Source organism: Oncorhynchus mykiss, chromosome 2 (assembly GCF_057628025.1).
Source record: "Oncorhynchus mykiss isolate SJ-2025 chromosome 2, ASM5762802v1, whole genome shotgun sequence".
NCBI lineage: Eukaryota > Metazoa > Chordata > Actinopteri > Salmoniformes > Salmonidae > Oncorhynchus > Oncorhynchus mykiss.
Genome location: NC_143023.1, coordinates 83,483,854 through 83,505,461, shown reverse-complemented (window position 1 = coordinate 83,505,461; position 21,608 = coordinate 83,483,854). Strand labels below are relative to the sequence as shown.

The 21,608-nt window shown below is 43.1% G+C and overlaps 1 pseudogene across 1 annotated transcript in view; it reads right to left on the bottom strand.

The window, feature by feature from the left end:
* The window catches only part of LOC110502224 (neural-cadherin-like), a 105,921-nt pseudogene that overhangs the window by 21,269 nt on the left and 63,044 nt on the right, over window positions 1–21,608 (bottom strand). The window contains exons 23-28 of the transcript XR_016490523.1: window positions 19,326–19,540; window positions 18,493–18,620; window positions 18,226–18,353; window positions 16,128–16,251; window positions 15,394–15,574; window positions 11,214–11,380 (exon numbers count right to left, since the gene is read on the bottom strand). The product of XR_016490523.1 is annotated as a neural-cadherin-like (transcript). The remainder of the gene's footprint in view (window positions 1–11,213; window positions 11,381–15,393; window positions 15,575–16,127; window positions 16,252–18,225; window positions 18,354–18,492; window positions 18,621–19,325; window positions 19,541–21,608) is intronic.

Here is a 21,608-nt window from a genome sequence, read left to right as displayed (position 1 = left end):
ATATTGCCAGTCCTATTTGCCATTTCTTTAATCTAAGCCTCCTAGAAACTGTGTGCCCTCAGGCCTGGAGAGAAACTAAATTAATTCTGCTACCAAAGAATAGTAAAGCCCCCGTTACTGGTTCAAATAGCAGACCAATCAGGCTGTTACCAACCCTTAGGAAACTATTGAAAACATTTTTTTTTAGTTTGACCAGATACAGTGGCTTGCGAAAGTATTCACCCCCCTTGGCATTTTTCCTATTTTGTTGTCTTAAAACTTGGAATTATTATTATTTTAGTTTTTTTTTTTTTTTTTGGGGGGGGGGGGGGGGTTGTATCATTTGATTTAAACAACATGCCTACTACTTTGAAGATGCACCTTTTGCAGCAATTACAGCTGCACGTCTCTTGGGGTATGTCTCTGTAAGCTTGGCACATCTAGCCACTGCGATTTTTGCACATTGTTCAAGGCAAAACTGTTCCAGCTCCTTCAAGTTGGATGGGTTCTGCTGGTGTACAGCAATCTTTAAGTCATAGCACAGATTCTCAATTGGATTGAGGTTTGGGCTTTGACTAGGGCATTCCAAGACATTTAAATGTTTCCCCTTAAACCACTTGAGTGTTGCTATAGCAGTATGCTTAGGGTCATTGTCCTGCTGGAAGGTGAACCTCCATCCCAGTTTCAAATCTCTGGAAGACTGAAACAGTTTTCCCTCAAGAATTTGTATTTAGCGCCATCCATCATTTCTTCAATTCTGACCAGTTTCCCAGTCCCTGCCGATGAAAAACATCCCCACAGCATGATGTTGCCACCACCATAATTTACTGTGGGGATGGTGTTGGGTTTGCAAAATACACTGCATTTTTCTTGACGGCAAAAAAACTAAATTTTGGTCTCATCTGACCAGAGTACCGTCTTCCATATGTTTAGGGAGTCTCCCACATGCTTTTTGGCGAACACCAAATGTGTTTGCATATTTCTTTCTTTAAGCAATGTTTTTTTTCTGGCCACACTTCTGTAAAGCCCTGCTCTGTGGAGTGTACGGCTTACAGAGCTGGGGTTTACAGAAAAGTGGTCCCATGGACAGATACTCTAATCTCCGCTGTGGACATTTGCAGCTCCTTCAAGGTTATCTTTGCTCTCTTTGTTGTTTCTCTGATTAATGCCCTCCTTGCCTGGTCCGTGAGTTTTGGTGGGCGTCCCTCTTGGCAGGTTTGTTGTGGTGCCATATTCTTTCCATTTTGTAATAATGGATTTAATAGTGCTCTGTGGGCTGTTCAAAGTTTTGGATATTTTTTTATAACCCAACCCTGATCTGTACTGTTTGGCGAGCTCCTTGGTCTTCATGGTGCCGCTTGCTTGGTGGTACCCCTTGCTTAGTGGTGTTGCAGACTCTGGGGCCTTTCAGAACAGGTGTATATATACTGAGATCATGTGAAAGATCATGCGACACCTAAATAATGTCCACCTGTGTGCAATCTAACTAATGCTTGTTGAAGAACATTCAACAAGCACAGCACTTACACAAATTATTGATGACTGGCTGAGAGAAATTGATGATAAAACGATTGTGGGAGCTCTTTCGTTTGACTTCAGTGCAGCTTTTGACATTATCGATCATAGGAAAAACGTATGTGTTATAGCTTTACACCCCCTGCTATATTGTGGATAAAGAGTTGCCTGTCTAACAGATCACAGAGGGTGTTCTTTAATGTGTGTTCTTTAATGGAAGCCTCTCAAACATAATACAGGTAGAATTAGGAATTCCCCAGGGCAGCTGTCTAGGCCCCTTTTAAAAATCTTTACTAATGACATGTCACTGGCCTTGAGTAAAGCCTTTTATATATGTATATATTTAAATTTTATTTTCAATCTCTTTTCCATTTCAATTAAATTATACCTTCCGGTAAGCTGCCTCACCCAGTGAGATACGGAACCACTATTATTTTACATTTTTAGACCTTTAAAGCAAGAACCACCTAGCCATCAGAAGCTAACCAGCTAATTAGCTACAAGCTATTTATTTATTGTTAGCCACTGCTAGCGGCCTTTACCTTCTACACAGTATAATACTCGCCAGCCCACCAGTATCGGACTGTCTCTCTACTACAACGTAGCCCAACTCCCGGCCTGCTCAGTTGTTCACCCGGACTCCACCCAAACACGGGTAGAACCCACTACTCCACCAGATCCTTGCTGTAAGCTCTGCACCTTGGCACCGGATCACCGCTGCTTCCGAGTGGCTTTAGTGGCTAACGCCCCTGCCCCGAAACTAGCACCAGTTTAGCCATGAGCCAGGCTGATCTCCCGGCTAGCAAACTAAATTACTACAACACCTCTTTCGCCATCTGGCTTGGAACCTTTGTCGACACGGCGCCCCGCCGCACCACCACGACTGGTCTGCCGACGAATACTCCATCCGCTGTGCCTTCAACCGGCCTCCGTCGGACGTCGGAGCAGACGCTTCTACTAGCCCCGGGCTACTAACTTTAAACTCGGTGTTGCCCGCGTTAAAGCGTAGTAGCGACTACTTCCGCGGCTTCCCTGTTCCATCTATTGCTGCCCCCTATGATCACTTAGCTGATTCCTGCTGGACTGTCAATTAATCACGGTACTCCATTCTGTTTATTTTTTGTTTATCTGGTCGGCCCCAGCCAGGAACTCAGGCTCTGTGTGTAGTTAACCGACCCTCTCTGCCCAGTCATCACCATTTTACCTGTTGTTGTTTTAGCTGATCAGCTGTTGTCTCACCCGTTGTCTAGCTAGCTCTCCCAATCAACACCTGCGACTACTTTAGGCCTAGCTGTATGTCTCTCTCAAATGTCAATATGCCTTGTATATTGTTGTTTAGGTTAGTTATCATTGCTTTAGTTTACAATGGAGCCCCTAGTTCCACTCATCATACCTCTGATACCTCCCCTTTGTCCCACCTCCCACACATGCAGTGACCTCACCCATTATAACCAGCATGTCCAGAGATACAACCTCCCATCATCACTCAGTGTCTGGGCTTACCTCCGCTGTACCCGCACCCCACCATACCCGTCTGCACATTATGCCCTGAATCTATTCTACCACACCCATAAATCTGCTCCTTTTATTCTTTGTCCCCAAAGCTGTAGGCGACCAGTTTTGATAGTCTTTAGCCGTACCTTCATCCTACTCCTCCTCTGTTCCTCGGGTGATGTGAAGGTAAACCCAGGCCCTGCGTGTCCCCAGGCACCCTCATTTGTTGACTTCTGTGATCAAAAAAGCCTTGTTTTCATTCATGTCAACATCAGAAGCCTCCTCCCTAACTTTGTTTTACTCACTGTTTTAGCACACTCCGCCAACCCTGATGTCCTTGCCGTGTCTGAATCCTAGCTTAGGAAGGCCACAAAAAATTCTGAGATTTCCATACCCAACTACAATATTTTCCGTCAAGATAGAACTGCCAAAGGGGGAGGAGTTGCAATCTATTGCAGAGATAGCCTGCAAAGTGCTGTCATACTTTCCAGGTCTATACCCAAACAGTTCGACCTTCTATTCTTAAAAATTAATCTCCCCAGAAATAAGTCTCTCACTGTTGCCGCCTGCTATTGACCCCCCTCTGCTCCCAGCTGTGCCCTAGACACCATTTGTGAATTGATTGCCCCGCATCTAGCCTCAGAGTTCGTTCTGTTAGGTGACCTAAACCGGGATATGCTTAACACCCCGGCAGTCCTACAATCTAAGCTATATGCCCTCAATCTCACACAAATCATCAAGGAACCCACCAGGTACAACCCTAAATCCATAAACATGGGCACCCTCATAGACATTCTCCTGACCAACTTGCCCTCCAAATACACCGCTGTTTTCAATCAGGATTTCAGCAATAACTGACTCATTGCCTGTATCCGCGGTCAAACGACCACCCCTCATCACTGTCAAACGCTCCCTAAAACACTTCTGCGAGCAGGCCTTTCTAATCGACCTGGCCCGGGTATCCTGGAAGGATATTGACCTCATCCCGTCAGTCGAGGATGCCTGGTCATTCTTTAAAAGTAATTTCCTCACCATCTTGCATAAACATGCCCCGTTCAAAATAAATCCCCAAAATGCAGAACTATGAACACTAAAATACAAACTACAACACAGAAACTGGGGAGCGCAACAGAGAACAAGAGCACCTCCTCACAGCTGCCCACTGCACTGAGGCTAGGTAACACGGTCACCACTGATAAATCCACTCCAGACCTGACTGCCCTTGACCAGCACAAAAACATCCTGTGGCGGACTGCAATAGCATCGAATAGTCCCCGCAATATGCAACTGCTCAGGGAAGTCAGGAACCAATACACGCAGTCAGTCAAGGCTAGCTTTTTCAAGCAGAAATGTTCATCCTGTAGCTCTAACTCCAAAAAGTTTTGGGGCACTGTAAAGTCCATGGAGAATGTTACGCACGCCTCTATGAAGAGGGAATGCAACACCCTGCTACAACTCAACTCTCCGTGAAGTGAAAGAGGTATGGACTGTAGGTGATAGTAAGGATGACAAAAGGCAGAGAATTTACCGTTTACTAGGAATTTATTCCGTCACACGGTAATATGGGGAAACGGGGCTGGACGGAACCAAAGCAAAGAAAGTAAATCTCAAAGCCCCCTCTACTACCTTACCTGCCTACCCACTACACACCTAATTTAGCACCACCTGGTGGCCTAACCAAAATACAGTGGGTGGTCCGCCCAGGTCGTACCTAGTGTGCCTAGACAGTGAATATACTACGGGTATATGTATGCCCGCGGGCCTCTTGCCTAAGCACTTCCTAGGTGCCTTCCCCTTCCCCCTGGGAACAAATGAAATACAATACAAACTTCACAACAAAAACTGAGAAAAAACTAACTCAGGACATTAAAGAAGCTCTGACAAAGCAGGAAACACAGCACATACCAAAGCTGCTCCCAACAACAACTAACATAGAACATAATAACCCTGTTAGCAACAACCAACATGATATAACCCTCAGCCATAAAACTCCTCTCTCAGCAATCATCTTTCAACAATGACCTCCCAGCAATTATATTTTTCCTGGACAGAACACTGGCTTTTATATAGCTTCAGAAGGAGTCTAATCGGATACAGCTGTATCTTGACGAGGGGGCGGGGTCAACTCCAATCATCAATGGGGCTGACCAATCAGCTGCTTGGGGAGAATTCAAGAAGCCATCTCCTGAAACACACACTAAAATACAAACTACAACACAGAAACTGGGGAACGTAACAGAGAACAAGAGCACCTCCTCCCAGCTGCCCACTGTATTGAGGCTAGGTAACACGGTCACACCGATAAATCCATGATAATCGAACATTTCAATAAGCATTTCTTAAGCTCTCTGTGCACGGAATCCGCTAGCGGGCTGAAATTCCACAACATACGGTGATCGCTACATAAATAGTCATATTAAACATTCATGAAAATACAAGTTTCTCACATGTATCGAAAGCCTAGAATCTTGCTAATCCAACTGCGTTGTCAGATTCAAAAAAGGATTTACTGCGAAAGAATACGATGCGGTTATCTGAGCATAGAGCCCCATAAAAAACAACTATTTCAACCAGCACAGGCATAACAAAATCACAAACTGCAATAAAATAAATAGTTTACCTTTGACGATCTTCGCCTGTTTGCAATTCCAATGATCATTGTTACACAATGAATGATCTTTTGTTGATAAAATCCGTTTTTATAGCCTAACACGAAACATTTTGTGAACCGCTTGTGTAGTGAATTCCGTCTCATTCCATTTTCGACGACACATTCCAGGTAAATCACCCACACAGAACGTGACTTTTCCAGTCATGTTTGGTTTCATTGCAATCAACTGGTTTGTTTGTAACACAATCAAACCTGATGGGCCATTTCGTGGGATGTATTGACTGAAAGAAACCGATTTGAAGACAACAAGTAATGACATCATTGTGCACCAATGATTTGCCCGCTGTTTCGTTGATTGACTGTCTTTTAATCCAATGACCACTGATCGTCTTGAAATCTAGCTGGGTAGATAGCCAATGAGCTGAGCTAAACGGCAATACGCCATGTTTATGTGTTGCAAGACCAACCCATGTAGTAAGCTCCAGCGTAAAGAGAGTCATGCGCTATTGAATTTTCATGCCGGAAGGAGAACACACATATTATGCATTGCATTGTTTGGTGAACGCGCAGATTCAGCTGTTTATATAGCAATCATTATGGCGACTAAGTCAAGTCTAGATATACAGATGTACACACAACTTTATAATAAATTGATTGGGAAGGTGAGACAGAGATTCTTGTAGGACACTTCATTTAGCGATTGTGGAGGAATCATTTTTGAACGGGAGAGGACATCGTTTTGGACTGGTAAGTTCTTATCATGCTAATGCCCTTGTTTGAAATTAATAATATAAAATATTAATTGTGATTTTTTATTTATTTTATTTTAGAAGCCATATATAAACATTTAATGTCATGAAATGTGAGATGCATGTGTCTGCCGCCCCACCCCAACCCACATGAAATAGCCTATTTGAGGCTGTTGAGGAGAGGGCAGGACCACATCAATGGCCAAAGTGAAATGGAGACAGTAGATACAGCTGGTCTGTTGTAATATAATAAAGACAGTAGATCTAGCTGGTCTGTCATAATATAAAAGAGACAGTAGTTCTAGCAGGTAATAATAATATATTCAACCTTCAACTCTCTATATACATCTGTTTATTATACCTGTTGATACAGGCCTCATATGTGAAACTATTCTAACTGAACATTTTCTTTCACAGTGACACTGACTCCGAATGGGAGTCTTATCCAGTGTCCTGTGTGAATTTAAGTATGCTCGCTCTAATTCTCTTTCTCTCGGAGGAGGACCTGAGCCCTAGGACCATGCGTCAGGACTACCTGGCATGATGACTCCTTGCTGTCCCCAGTCCACCTGGCCTTGCCGCTGTTCCAGTTTCAACTGTTCTGCCTGCGGCTACCCTGGAACCCTAAACTGTTCATTTTTACTTGAGGTGCTGTCCTGTTGCACCCTCTACAACCACTGTGATCTCAGAAGAGGACTGGCCACCCCTCATAACCTGGTTCCTCTCTAGGTTTCTTCCTAGGTTTTTGCCTCTCTAGGGACTTTTTCCTAGCCACCGTGCTTCTACACCTGCATTGCTTGCTGTTTGGGGTTTTAGGCTGGGGCTATATAAATAGATTTGATAGAGGACTGAGGGTCTTCCAAATATTGAAAGTGTGTAAATAGTTACCCATTTTATTTTGTAAATGTATATATATTTTTTCATATTTTTTAATCAATAATTCTTTTTTTTCCCATTTATTTATTTTTTCATTTATTTTTCTAAAATTTTTTTTGGGGGGGGGGTGTGTTAGAATACCATTTTGGTATTTTGTATATAGTTATTTGTTTCAAAATGTATACTTATACCAATTTGGCCACTTGGGTACATTTGGGCTACTTGTGTGGGACACCTGGGGGACTTCATGATAAATGTCATGTAGCACACTCATTTTGGAAGTTATCATTCTGAAACTTTGCACAAGTACTGTTGCCCTCATATTTTTCACTGAAATTGTCCCCATCATCCTATCTGAATGCTTGTTTTAATCTTGTTCATTTTAAAGATAAAACAATGAAAAAAAACATATTTTTTTTATTTTTGTATCTAAACCAGATCTATTGTGTGTTATTCTCCTACATTGAATTCACATTTACACAAACTTCAGTGTGTTTTCTTTCAAATGGTACCAAGAATATGCATATCCTTGGTTCTGTGCCTGAGCTACCGGCTGTTAGATTTGGGTGTGTCTTCAGGCGGAAATTGCACAAAGTAAGGGGGGAGCTGCAAGAGGGTAGCGGCTGGCCATGCCTTCCTCCTGGCTACTCCAACCCCGGCCAACAGCCCCCCCCCCAGCAGCTACTCAACCAAGCCTCCCCAGCTTCTCCTTCACCCAAATCCAGATAGCAGATGTTCTGAAAGAGCTGCAAAACCTGGACCTGTACAAATCAGCTGGGCTAGACAATCTGGACCCTCTCTTTCTAAAATTATCAGCCGTCATTGTTGCAACCCCTATTATCAGCCTGTTCAAACTCTCTTTCGTATCATCCGAGGTCCCTAAAGATTGGAAAGCTGCCGCGGTCATCCCACTCTTCGAACGGGGTGACACCCCAGAGCCAAACTGTTATAGACCTATTTCCATCATGCCCTGCCTGTCTGAAGTCTTCGAAAGCCTCTCTGGGATAGGCGGGACGCAAATGTCCCACCTGGCCAATTGCCAGGGAAAATGCAGAGCGCCAAATTAAAATAAAATACTATAAAATTCAAACTTTCATTAAATCACACATGTAAGAAACCAAATTAAAGCTACACTCGTTGTGAATCCAGCCAACATGTCAGATTTCAAAAAGGCTTTTCGGCGAAAGCATAAGAAGCTATTATCTGATGATAGCACAACAGTAAACCACACAAAACGTAGAAATAAAATATAAATCATGCCTTACCTTTGACAAACTTCTTTTGATGGTACTCCAATATGTCCCATAAACATCACAAATGGTCCTTTTGTTCGATTAATTCCGTTGATATATATCCAAATGTCAATTTATTTGGCGCGTTTGATCCAGAAATAAACAGCTTCCAATTTGCGCAACGTCACTACAAAATATCTCAAAAGTTACCTGTAAACTTTGCCAAAACATTTCAAACTACTTTTGTAATACAACTTTAGGTATTTTTAAACGTTAATAATCGATCAAATTGAAGACGGGTCTATCTGTTTTCAATACAGGAGGATCACAAACTAACGCTACTTTTCTAGTCTTGCGCAACTCTCAAACAGTACACATAACGTTACCCTGATCCAAGATGGCCGTACTTCTTCATTACACAAAGGAATAACCTCAACCAATTTCCAAAGACTTGTGACATCCAGTGGAAGCGGTAGGAACTGCAAACAAGTGCCTTAGAAATCTTGTTTCCCAATGAAACTCAATGAATAGACAGTGACCTCAAAATAAAAATAATTCCTTGGGGTTTTGCGGCACCTGACCACACGACTGAACTGTAGTCCAGGTTTTCAGAGTGTGTCCATCTGTGATAAATGAAAAATATATCAACTAATAATATACATATCTTATATTCTTGGCAAGAGTAGCAGGAAGTTGAAATTGGGCACACTATTTATCCAAAAGTGAAAATGCTGCCCCCTATCACAAAGAGGTTAATAAACAGATCACTGACCATTTCGAATCCCACCGTACCTTCTCCGCTGTGCCATCCAGTTTCCGAGCCGGTCACGGGTTCACCTCAGCCACGCTCAAGGTAATAAACGATATCATAACCGCCATCGATAAAAGACAGTACTGTGCAGCCGTCTTCATCGACCTGGCCAAGGCTTTCGACTCTGTCAACCATATTCTTATCGGCAGACTCAATAGCCTTGGTTTTTCTAATGACTGCTTCACCAACTACTTTGTAGACAGAGTTCAGTGTGTCAAATCGGAGGGCATGTTGTCCGGACCTTAGAGTTCAATTCTCGGGCAGACTCTTTTCTCTGTATATATCAATGATGTCGCTCTTGCTGCGGGCGATTCCCTGATCCACCTCTACGCAGACGACACCATTCTGTATACTTCTGGCCCTTCCTTGGACACTGTGCTAACTAACCTCCAAACGAGCTTCAATGCCATACAACACTCATTCCGTGGCCTCCAACTGCTCTTAAAACGCTCGTAAAACCAAATGCATGCTTTTCAACTGTTCGCTGCCCGCACCCGCCCACCCAACTAACATCACCACCCTGGACGGTTCCGACCTAGAATATGTGGACAACTATAAATACCTAGGTGTCTGGTTAGACTGTAAACTCTCCTTCCAGACTCATATTAAACATCTCCAATCCAAAATCAATTCTAGAATCGGCTTTCTATTTTGCAACAAAGCCTTCTTCACTCATGCCGCCAAACTTACCCTGGTAAAACTGACTATCCTACCGATCCTCGACTTTGGTGATGTCATCTACAAAATAGCTTCCAATACTCTACTCAGCAAACTGGATACAGTCTATCACAGTGCCATCCGTTTTGTTACCAAATCACCTTATACCACCCACCACTGCGACCTGTATGCTCTAGTCGGCTGGCCCTCGCTACATATTCATCGCCATATTCAGGTTATCTATAAGTCTATGCTAGGTAAAGCTCTGCCTTATCTCAGTTCACTGGTCACGATAACAACACCCACCCGTAGCACACGTTCCAGCAGGTATATCTCACTGATCATCACCAAAGCCAACACCTCATTTGGCCGCCTTTCCTTCCAGTTCTCTGCTGCCAGTGACTGGAACGAACTGCAAAAATCGCTGAAGTTGGAGACTTATTTCCCTCACCAACTTTAAACATCAGCTATCTGAGTAGCTTACCGATTGCTGCAGCTGTACATAGTCCATCTGTAAATTGCCCACCCAATCTACCTACCTCATCCCCATACTGTTTTTATTTTATTTACTTTTCTGCACACCAGTATCTCTACTTGCACATCATCATATGCTCATTTATCACTCCAGGGTTAATCTGCTAAATTGTAATTATTCACTCCTATGGCTTATGTATTGCCTACCTCCCCATACCTTTTGCAAACCCTGTATATAGACTATTTTTTCTACTGTGTTATTGGCTTGTTTATTGTTTACTCCATGTGTAACTCTGTGTTGTTGTCTGTGTCACACTGCTTTGCTTTATCTTGGCCAGGTCGCAATTGTAGATGAGAACTTGTTCTCAACTAGCCTACCTGGTTAAATAAAGGTTAAATAAAAAATAAATAAAAACCACCATGCATACCCCACAAAACATGCCACCAAAGGTCTCTTCACATTCCCCAAGTCAAGAACAGACTATGGAAGTGTCACAGTACTACATAGAGCCAAGTAATTCAGGCAAGCAGTAGAATCAGATTTTAAAAAACCAAATAAAGTTACACCTGATGGAACAGCAGGGACTGTGAAGAGACACACACAGGCACATGATAAGACACGCACTCTACACAAACGTGCACATGGGTGTTGTATTGTAAATATATGTTGTGGTGGAGTGGTGGCCTGAGGGAACACACTGAATGTGTTGGGTAAGGTGTTATGAAATGTGACGTCATGTAGTATTTTAAACTGTCTTATGTTGCTGGACCCTTGGCAGCAGCTAATGTGGATCCATAACAAATACAAGACTCACCTCCAGACGTAAGTATTCATTCTGCTCCTGCGAGAGGAGGCTGAGGAGGACACCGCTGGGGGTGTGGGTTCGCACCTGGAGCTGAAAGCTGGTGTGACGAGCGGGGAGTGACCAGCCCACCTGGTACTGGACATGGCTCCTCCCATTGAAGGAAAACTCTGGAACTTCTGTCAGTTGAAGAGGGAAAAACATAAGAGTTGAATAGAGATACCATGAGGTATTCAAATACAACATACAATTAATTAATTATACTGTACCCACTATTGTATGCACTCAGTAGACAATACGAGACAATTCACATGTGAAAGGAGCCAGACACAGTCATCTTACGTGTGAGTCATGCATGTAAAGCCTTCAGACAATTTTACATTCCAAAAGATAGGATAATAAAAAAAGAGTTACATCTTGAAGCTAACAAGAGCTCTAAACCTTCAGAGCTACAGTTGAAGTCGGAAGTTTCACATACACCTTAGGCAAATACCATTAACCTCAATGATTCACAATTCCTGACATTTAATCCTAGTCAAAATTCCCTGTCTTAGGTCAGTTAGGATCGCCACTTTATTTTAAGAATGTGAAATAGAATAATAGTAGAGAGAATGATTTATTTCAGCTTTTATTTCTTTCATCACATTCCCAGTGGGAAGTTTACATACAGAAGTTTACATACACTCAATCAGCATTTGGTAGCATTGCCTTTAAATTGTTTAACTTGGGTAATACGTTTCGGTAGCCTTCCTCAAGCTTCCCACAATAAGTTGGGTGAATTTTGGCCCATTCCTCCTCATAGAGCTGGTGTAACTGAGTCAGGTTTGTAGGCCTCATTGCTCGCACACGCTTTTTCAGTTCTGCCCACAAATTTTCTATAGGATTGAGGTCAGGGCTTTGTGATGGCCACTCCAATACCTTGACTGTTGTCCTTAAGCCATTTTGCCTCAACATTGGAAGTATGCTTGGGATCATTGTCCATTTGGAAGATCCATTTGCGACCAAGCTTTAACTTCCTGACTGATGTCTTGAGATGTTGCTTCAATATATCCACATCATTTTCTTTCCTCATGATGCCATCTATTTTGTGAAGTGCACCAGTCCCTCCTGCAGCAAAGCACCACCACAACATGATGCAGCCACCCCCGTGCTTTACGGTTGGGATGGTGTTCTTCGGCTTGCAACCCTCCCTCTTTTTCCTCCAAAGATAACAATGGTCATTATGGCCAAACAGTTCTATTTTTGTTTCATCAGACCAGAGGACATTTCTCCCTAAAGTACAATCTTTGTCCCCATGTGCAGTTGTAAACCGTAGTCTGGCTTTTTTATGGCGGTTTTGGAGCAGTGACTTCTTCCTTGCTGTGCAGCCTTTCAGGTTATGTCGATATACAGTGCCTTGCGAAAGTATTCAGCCCCCTTGAACTTTGCGACCTTTTGCCACATTTCAGGCTTCAAACATAAAGATATAAAACTGTATTTTTTTGTGAAGAATCAACAACAAGTGGGACACAATCATGAAGTGGAACGACATTTATTGGATATTTCAAACTTTGTTAACAAATCAAAAACTGAAAAATTGGGCGTGCAAAATTATTCAGCCCCTTTACTTTCAGTGCAGCAAACTCTCTCCAGAAGTTCAGTGAGGATCTCTGAATGATCCAATGTTGACCTAAATGACTAATGATGATAAATATAATCCACCTGTGTGTAATCAAGTCTCCGTATAAATGCACCTGCACTGTGATAGTCTCAGAGGTCCGTTAAAAGCGCAAAGAGCATCATGAAGAACAAGGAACACACTAGGCAGGTCCGAGATACTGTTGTGAAGAAGTTTAAAGCCGGATTTGGATACAAAAAGATTTCCCAAGCTTTAAACATCCCAAAGAGCACTGTGCAAGCGATAATATTGAAATGGAAGGAGTATCAGACCACTGCAAATCTACCAAGACCTGGCCGTCCCTCTAAACTTTCAGCTCATACAAGGAGAAGACTGATCAGAGATGCAGCCAAGAGTCCCATGATCACTCTGGATGAACTGCAGAGATCTACAGCTGAGGTGGGAGACTCTGTCCATAGGACAACAATCAGTCGTATTTTGCACAAATCTGGCCTTTATGGAAGAGTGGCAAGAAGAAAGCCATTTCTTAAAGATATCCATAAAAAGTGTTGTTTAAAGTTTGCCACAAGCCACCTGGGAGACACACCAAACATGTGGAAGAAGGTGCTCTGGTCAGATGAAACCAAAATTGAACTTTTTGGCAACAATGCAAAACGTTATGTTTGGCGTAAAAGCAACACAGCTGAACACACCATCCCCACTGTCAAACATGGTGGTGGCAGCATCATGGTTTGGGCCTGCTTTTCTTCAGCAGGGACAGGGAAGATGGTTAAAATTGATGGGAAGATGGATGGAGCCAAATACAGGACCATTCTGGAAGAAAACCTGATGGAGTCTGCAAAAGACCTGAGATTGGGACGGAGATTTGTCTTCCAACAAGACAATGATCCAAAACATAAAGCAAAATCTACAATGGAATGGTTCAAAAATAAACATATCCAGGTGTTAGAATGGCCAAGTCAAAGTCCAGACCTGAATCCAATCGAGAATCTGTGGAAAGAACTGAAAACTGCTGTTCACAAATGCTCTCCATCCAACCTCACTGAGCTCGAGCTGTTTTGCAAGGAGGAATGGGAAAAAAATTCAGTCTCTCGATGTGCAAAACTGATAGAGACATACCCCAAGCGACTTACAGCTGTAATCGCAGCAAAAGGTGGCGCTACAAAGTATTAACTTAAGGGGGCTGAATAATTTTGCACGCCCAATTTTTCAGTTTTTGATTTGTTAAAAAAGTTTGAAATATCCAATAAATGTCGTTCCACTTCATGATTGTGTCCCACTTGTTGTTGATTCTTCACAAAAAAATACAGTTTTATATCTTTATGTTTGAAGCCTGAAATGTGTCAAAAGGTCGCAAAGTTCAAGGGGGCCGAATACTTTCGCAAGGCACTGTAGGACTCGTTTTACTGCGGATATAGATACTTTTGTACACGTTTCACTCTAGCATCTTCACAAGGTCCTTTGCTGTCGTTCTGGGATTTATTTGCACCAAAGTACGTTCATCTCTAGGAGAAAGAACGCATCTCCTTCCTGAGCGGTATGACGGCAGCGTGGTCCCATGGTGTTTATGCTCGTTCATCTGTACAAACAATTGTACGTGGTACCTTCAGGCATTTGGAAATTGCTCCCAAGTTTGAACCAGACTTGTGGAGGTCTACAATTTGTTTTCTGAGGGCTTGGCTGATTTTTTTCTTTTTCCCATGATGTCAAGCAAAGAGGCACTGAGTTTGAAGGTAGGCCTTCCACAGGTACACCACCAATTGACTCAAATGATGTCAATTAAGGGCCTCCCAGGTGGCGCAGTGGTCTAGGGCACTGCATCGCAGCACTAGCTGTGCCACCAGAGACTCTTGGTTCGGCTCTGTCAGAGCCCAGGCTCTGTCGCAGCCGGCCGCGACCGGGAGGTCCGTGGGGCGACGCACAATTGGCCTAGCGTTGTCCGGGTTAGGGAGGGTTTGGCCGGTAGGGATATCCTTGTCTCATCACGCACCAGCGACTCCTGTGGCGGGCCGGGCGCAGTGCGCACTAACCAAGGTCGCCAGGTGCACGGTGTTTCCTCCGACACATTGGTGAGGCTGGCTTCCGGGTTGGATGTGTTAAGAAGCATTGTGGCTTGGTTGGGTTGTGTTTCGGAGGACGCATGACTTTCGACCTTCGTCTCTCTCGAGCCCGTACGGGATTTGTAGCGATGAGACAAAATAGTAACTACTAATAATTGGATACTACGAAATTGGGGAGAAAAAGGGGTACATTTAAAAAAATATATATATTTGTTTTTAAATCTGGAATTTTCAAAGCTGTTTAAAGGCACAGTCAATTTAGTGTATGTAAACCTCTGACCCACTGGAATTGTGATAGTGAAATAATCTATCTGTAAACAGTTGTTAGAAAAATGACTTGTGTCATGCACACAGTAGATGTCCTAACCGACTTAAGTGTATGTAAACATCCGACTTCAACTGTATGTCATTTAGATCATATTAGGACTCTGCTATGCAATGCAGTCCACTCCACCTCATGATACCCAGAAACAACACCTGTTATAATCTGACTGTTAATTCTCTAAGGACATACCATCTTCACAGTGGATCCCTGTGTACCCGGGCCCACACTGGCAGCTGAAGGAGTCCCACTGCCCATTACAGTGCCCCCTGGCACCACAGACTGGTACACCCATGTTCATACAGTTCCCATCAGTCAGAGAGCAGCCTGGGGCAGTGCTGGAGGATGCCGAGGGAGAGCCAAGGTCATAGAGCTGGAGCAGAGGGAAGAGAGAGGGGGGGGGGGAAGCAATGAGGGAAGGTGTGAGAGATATGGAGGGAGAGGGAGGAAGAGAGAGGAAGAGAAAAAAAATACAAATTGAGGGCGAGAGAGAAAAAAGAATAAGGGAGAGAGAGATGGCATGATATTTTAGGTGTATCTTCAATAATGCACAATACATCCTTTTCTAAGGCCTAAAGTAGAGAGGTGCAAAGATCATGGGCATAAATGAGAGAAAGAACTTGAAGGAGAATACATTGCACCAGTACATGTAACCTGTCTGACAGCACTGATATAGTCTGACTAAAGTGGAATGTGATGACAGAGACATCAGCATTCAGAAGATACTCCCAGCTTAGCCTTGAGCTCACATTTACATTCCTCTTGAACTTCCGTTTTTAAAAACATCTTCCAGCAAGTCAACCAAACAGACCAAGGTGTGATAAAATAAATACAACTGCAATGTTTAGAGCCAAGATGGAGTTATTGAGGTAGACTATTTTCTTGTTAGGGTGTTTAGGGCAGAGCTGTAGACTTTTGTGTCTTACCTTACTGTCCACAACCAGGTTGCGCAGACAACCATTGAAGTGCTTTTGCTGTAGCTGGGGATACTCATAGGACATGTTCTCGTTGACTCCACCTAGCTGCAACACCTGACTCACATTCAGGTACCTGTGGAGGACACATTTCACTGTCAATGTCTGACCATTCCATCCGTCCATCGATCCATCCAGCTATCTATCCTTCAAGTTTAAGTTTGTTTATTCGCAATATACACTCACCTACGTATTTATTTGGACAGTGAAGCTAAAATGTTTTTTTTGGGGCTCTATACTCCAGCATTTTGGATTTGAGATCAAATGTTTCATATGAGGCGAAAGTACGAGGGTATTTTCATACATATCTGTTTTACCGTTTAGAAATGAAAGCACTTCATGTTCTTGTCCCCATATTTGAAGGTGCCATAAGTAGTCGGACAAATTAACTTACAGTACCAGTCAAAAGTTTGGACACACCTACTCATCAAGACATCAAAACTATGAAATAACACACATGGAATCATGTAATAACCAAATCATTTGTGTTAAACAAATCAAAATATATTTTATATTTGAGATTCTTCAAAGTAGCCACCCTTTGCCTTGATGACAGCTTTGCACACGCTTGGAATTCTCTCAACCAGCTTCATGAGGTAGTCACCTGGAATGCATTTCAATTAACAGGTGTGCCTTGTTAAAAGTTAATTTGTGGAATTTCTTTCCTTCTTAATGCGTTTGAGCCAATCAGTTGGGTTGTGACAATGTAGGGGTGGTATACAGAAGATAGGGCTATTTGGTAAAATACCAAGTCCATATTATGGCAAGAACAGCTCAAATAAGCAAAGAGAAATGACAGTCCATCATTACTTTAAGACATGAAGGTCAGTCAATCTGGAAAAGGTCAATAACTTTGAAACTTTCTTCAAGTGCAGTTGCAAAAACCATCAAGCGAGGTGCTGAAACTGGTTCTCATGAGGACCACCACAGGAAAGGAAGACCCAGAGTTACCTCTGCTGCAGAGGATAAATTCATTAGTTAACTGCATCTCAGATTGCAGCCCAAATAAATGCTTCACAGAATTCAAGTAACAGAAACATCTCAACATCAACTGTTCAGAGGAGACTGCGTGAATCAGGCCTTTATGGTAGAATTGCTGCAAAGAAACCACTACTAAAGGACACAAATAATAAGAAGAGACTTGCTTGGGATAAGAAACAAGAGCAATGAACATTAGACTGGTGGAAAACTGTCATTTGGTTTGATGAGTCCAAATTTGAGATTTTTGGTTCCAACCGCTGTGTCTTTGTGAGACACAGAGCAGGTGAATGGATGATCTCTGAATGTGTGGTTCCCACTGTGAAGCATGGAGGAGGAGGTGTGATGGTGTCACCAGCAAAGCACCCCACACCGTCTGATTTATTTTGAGTTCAAGGCACATTTAACCAGCATGGAAACCGCTGCATTCTGCAGTGATACACCATCCCATCTGGTTTGCGCTTAGTAGGACTATAATTTGTTGGTCAACAGGACAATGACCCAACACACCTGCAGGCTGTGTAAGGGCTAATTGACCAAGAAGGAGAGTGATGGAGAGCTGCATCAGATGACCTGGCCTCCACAATCACCCATCCTCAACCCAAGTGAGATTGTTTGGGATGAGTTTGGGATGAGTTGGACAGCAGAGTGAAAGAAAAGCAGCCAACAAGTGCTCAGCATGTGGAAACTCATTCAAGGCCGTCGGAAAAGCATTTCAGGTGAAGCTGGTTGAGAGAATGATTCCATCAAGCTGGTGACTACACACTTGTTGGATGCATTTGCAGTTTATTTTGGTTTGTTTTACATTATGTTGCGCCCAATATAATTGTAAATATTGTAATGTGTCATTTTGAAATCACTTTTACTGTATATAAGAATATAATATGTTTCTGAACACTTCTACATGAATGTGGATGATACCGTGATCACAGATAATCATGGATGGATAGAGGTTATTCGTTTTTGTTATGCTTTTCAGAGGAATCATTGTGTCCATCCACAATGCCTTGGCTGGCTAGCAGGTGTGATTGGTGCGACGTCCCAAGGGGCGAGGTTCTGAGGAGGACATTACCTGTCCCTATTAGGCGTGACTCCTCTGACCTCACAGGAGGAGCGGTCCTCAGTCATGGCCCAGCTGTCCACACCCTCAGTTTCCATAACGATAGCACTGGAGCAGCGGTCCAGGGTGAAATGCACATCCTGAAAACAGGAGCAAAGTTAAGAACATGTGTCTGTGTTTCTGTGTCTGCGCACACTCTCTCTCTCTCACACACACACACACACACACACACACACACAAAATAATGTGTTGAATAGAGTCATCTAATAGTCCATTTACTTTACTGTTGCTTCTAACATCCAGTCGGTGCCAGCGTCTGTCAGACACAACCATGTTGCCCTGCAACTGCAGGACCAGTGTCCCAGACCCGTGGTTGATCTTCAGACTGGGTGTTCCACCAATCAGCTCTGAAGGGAAAAGAGAGGTCATCAATATCAGCATCATCAACATGCCATTCCACCTACAGACTTAAAGGGTCAAAGTTCAACAGTGGTGTAGGATGCTCTTCTTATACTCTTAGAGGGATGTTGTTCAGTGTCAAATAGTAAATTCATACAAATGTACATACATAACATGAAACTGTATATATACAGTTCATTCCAAAGGTATGGACCATTATTTTGGTCTACAATGATGAAAAAGTCAATCAATAAACAAGGCTACATTGTTTTAGTTTGAGTGGCTTGACTCTGTATGGGCTGTATGACTAAGCAACCCAATAAATGCAAATCATGCTGAATATCTCCCACACATCCAGTTTGTTATTTAATTCATGCACCTTGGTTGGACTGGGAGGCAGCGACAGTATACATTTGCCATTGTGCAACAGAGGTGGTTTGTTAAACCATACTAGCCTGATGAATAACCTTGCTTGTCTCCCCCCGAAAAAACAAGTAAGCTAATGCCGATCGCTTAGCTCAGCGGGCTAACGTGTCATATTGAGGCACGCAGACGACCCAAGTTCATAATCCCAAGATGATGAGTAACCTTGCCTGAGACCTAAAATCCAGAGTTACAGTAGCTTCCAGTTAATGCCTAGGCTTTAGCTCAAAGGGCTTTTGTGATCTCCATGACCCGTGTTCAAATCCTGGGTGAGTAACACATTACCCTACCTATAGCCATGTAGTCTTCTGGGTCTCCAGGCTGCAGGGTGGCCAGGGGCCCGCTGTAGAGTAGCAGGCCGTCCTCAGCCTCTGTGATGAACTCCAGGGAAAGATGGCTATCAAAGCACGGCCTTATGGGAGGAAACCAGGCATAGCCGTTGCCAAGGAAACTTCGCCTCGTCTGCTGGCATTCAGGACCCTCATGCTGCGGTGGGCACTGGCACCTGTGGTGGCATGAAACAAAAGCAGCCCAGAGAACATTAACAGTGATTTTTTTCCCTATTGAAACATTATGATGGGGCTGTCTCTACTGTCATATATCTCTGTGTAAAGTGCTGTGGGATGTGACTATGTTTATAAATGACAACATACAGTAGACAGACAGGAGAATAGGACTAATAAAACACACCACATACAGTAGCTGCTAGTGCTTTAGGCATGAAACACATCAAGTACATATGAAAATACTGCATTTAATACATTAGATATCCTTATCACATTGTTCAGCCTGTGAGCCTCAACACAGGCTTTGTTGCTGAAAAATCCCTTACAACCGCTCAGCAGCACATCAGATCGTTTTGTTCGAACATGATTAATACTTTTCTAGGTACCCTACAGTATCACTGATTCTCAATATCTCCTTGTTTCCGACCCATTACTCTGCTGTGCAGATTCCCTGGCATGGTGAAGTGTATGTGTGTGTTAAGCTAGCAGTGGTCCATAGAAGAGCTCGAGTCTGTAATCAAGGCAAAGGAAGGGAAAGGAGAAGTAATCACCGATAAATCAGCTAGAGTGCTTCTTCATGTTATTCCTCCACTTCTTCATGGTATTCCTCCCAACTAACAATTAGACGTTCATACATTTTTTCTCAAACATCAAATTTCGAAGTTGTTGCAAAACTTTTCATTTCGAAGTGTTTAATGTTTAGCTCCAAATGTTTAAGGTACATGCTGGCCAGACCAGTACCACGCATGTTGATTTTGTCCACTCAAACTAGACACGATCAGGACACGCAGGTTGAAATATCAAAACGAACTCTGAACCAACTATATTAATTTGGGGACAGGTCGAAAAGCATTAAACATTTATGGTAATTTAGCTAGCTAGCTAGCTATCGCTAGCTAATTTGTCTTGGGATATAAACATTGGGTTCTTATTTTACCTGAAATTAAGGTAAGGTCCTCTACTCCGACAATTAATCGACGGATAAAAGGGTGCACCAAATTCGTTTCTAGTAATCTCCCCTCCTTCAGGCTTCTTCTTCTACTATGGATTTTATATGGTGGTTGGCAACCAACTTTAAGGTGCATTACCACTACCAACTGGCCTGGAGTGTGGACCTAAGTTCCTCTTTAAATCACCAATGTGGGTATGTGCTCCTAAAAACCAATGTGGAGATGGCAAGTGGGTACATGCTCCTAAAAACCAATGAGGAGATGGGAGAGGCAGGACTTGCAGTGCTTCAAGCTTCACAAATAGAACCAAGTTCTATTTTAGCGCCTGGCTACACAAACACTCATTGACGCACACGAACAGTGTTGGGGCAATGATTGAATAACATGTGCAGTACCAGTCAAAGGTTAGGACACACCTACTCATTCAAGTGTTTTTCTTTCTTTTTACTATTTACCACATTGTAGAATAATAGTGAAGACATCAAAACTATGAAACCAGCATGGCTACCACAGCATTCTGCAGCTATATGCCATCCCATCTGGTTTGTGCTTATTAGGACTATTATTTGTTTTTCAACAGGACAATGACCCAACACCTCCAGGCTATGTAAAGGCTATTTAACCAAGAAGGAGAGTGATGGAGTGCATCAGATGACCTGGCCTCCACAATCACCCGACCTCAACCCAATTGAGATGATTTGGGATGAGTTGGACCGCCTGTCACACCCAGATCTGTTTCACCTGTCTTTGTACTTGCCTCCACACCCCTCCAGGTGTCGCCAATCTTCCTCATTATCCCCAGTGTATTTATACCTGTGTTTGTCTGTTGCCAGTTCTTGTCTTGTCAGGTCTTACCAGAGTGTTTTCCCGTCTCCCTGCTTTCTCAAGTTCTGTTTCCTCGTTTCACCGGTTCTGACCATTCTGCCTGTCCTGACCTTGAGCCTGCCTGCTGTTCTGTACCTTATTGACTCTGCCCTGGATTACAGACCTCTGCATTTGACCTGTCGTTTGCCAATAAACATCTGTGACTAGCTGTCTGCATCTGGGTCTTATCCTGAGTTCTGATACCGCCGAGTGAAGGAAAAGCAGCCAACAATAGCTCAGTATATGTGAGAAC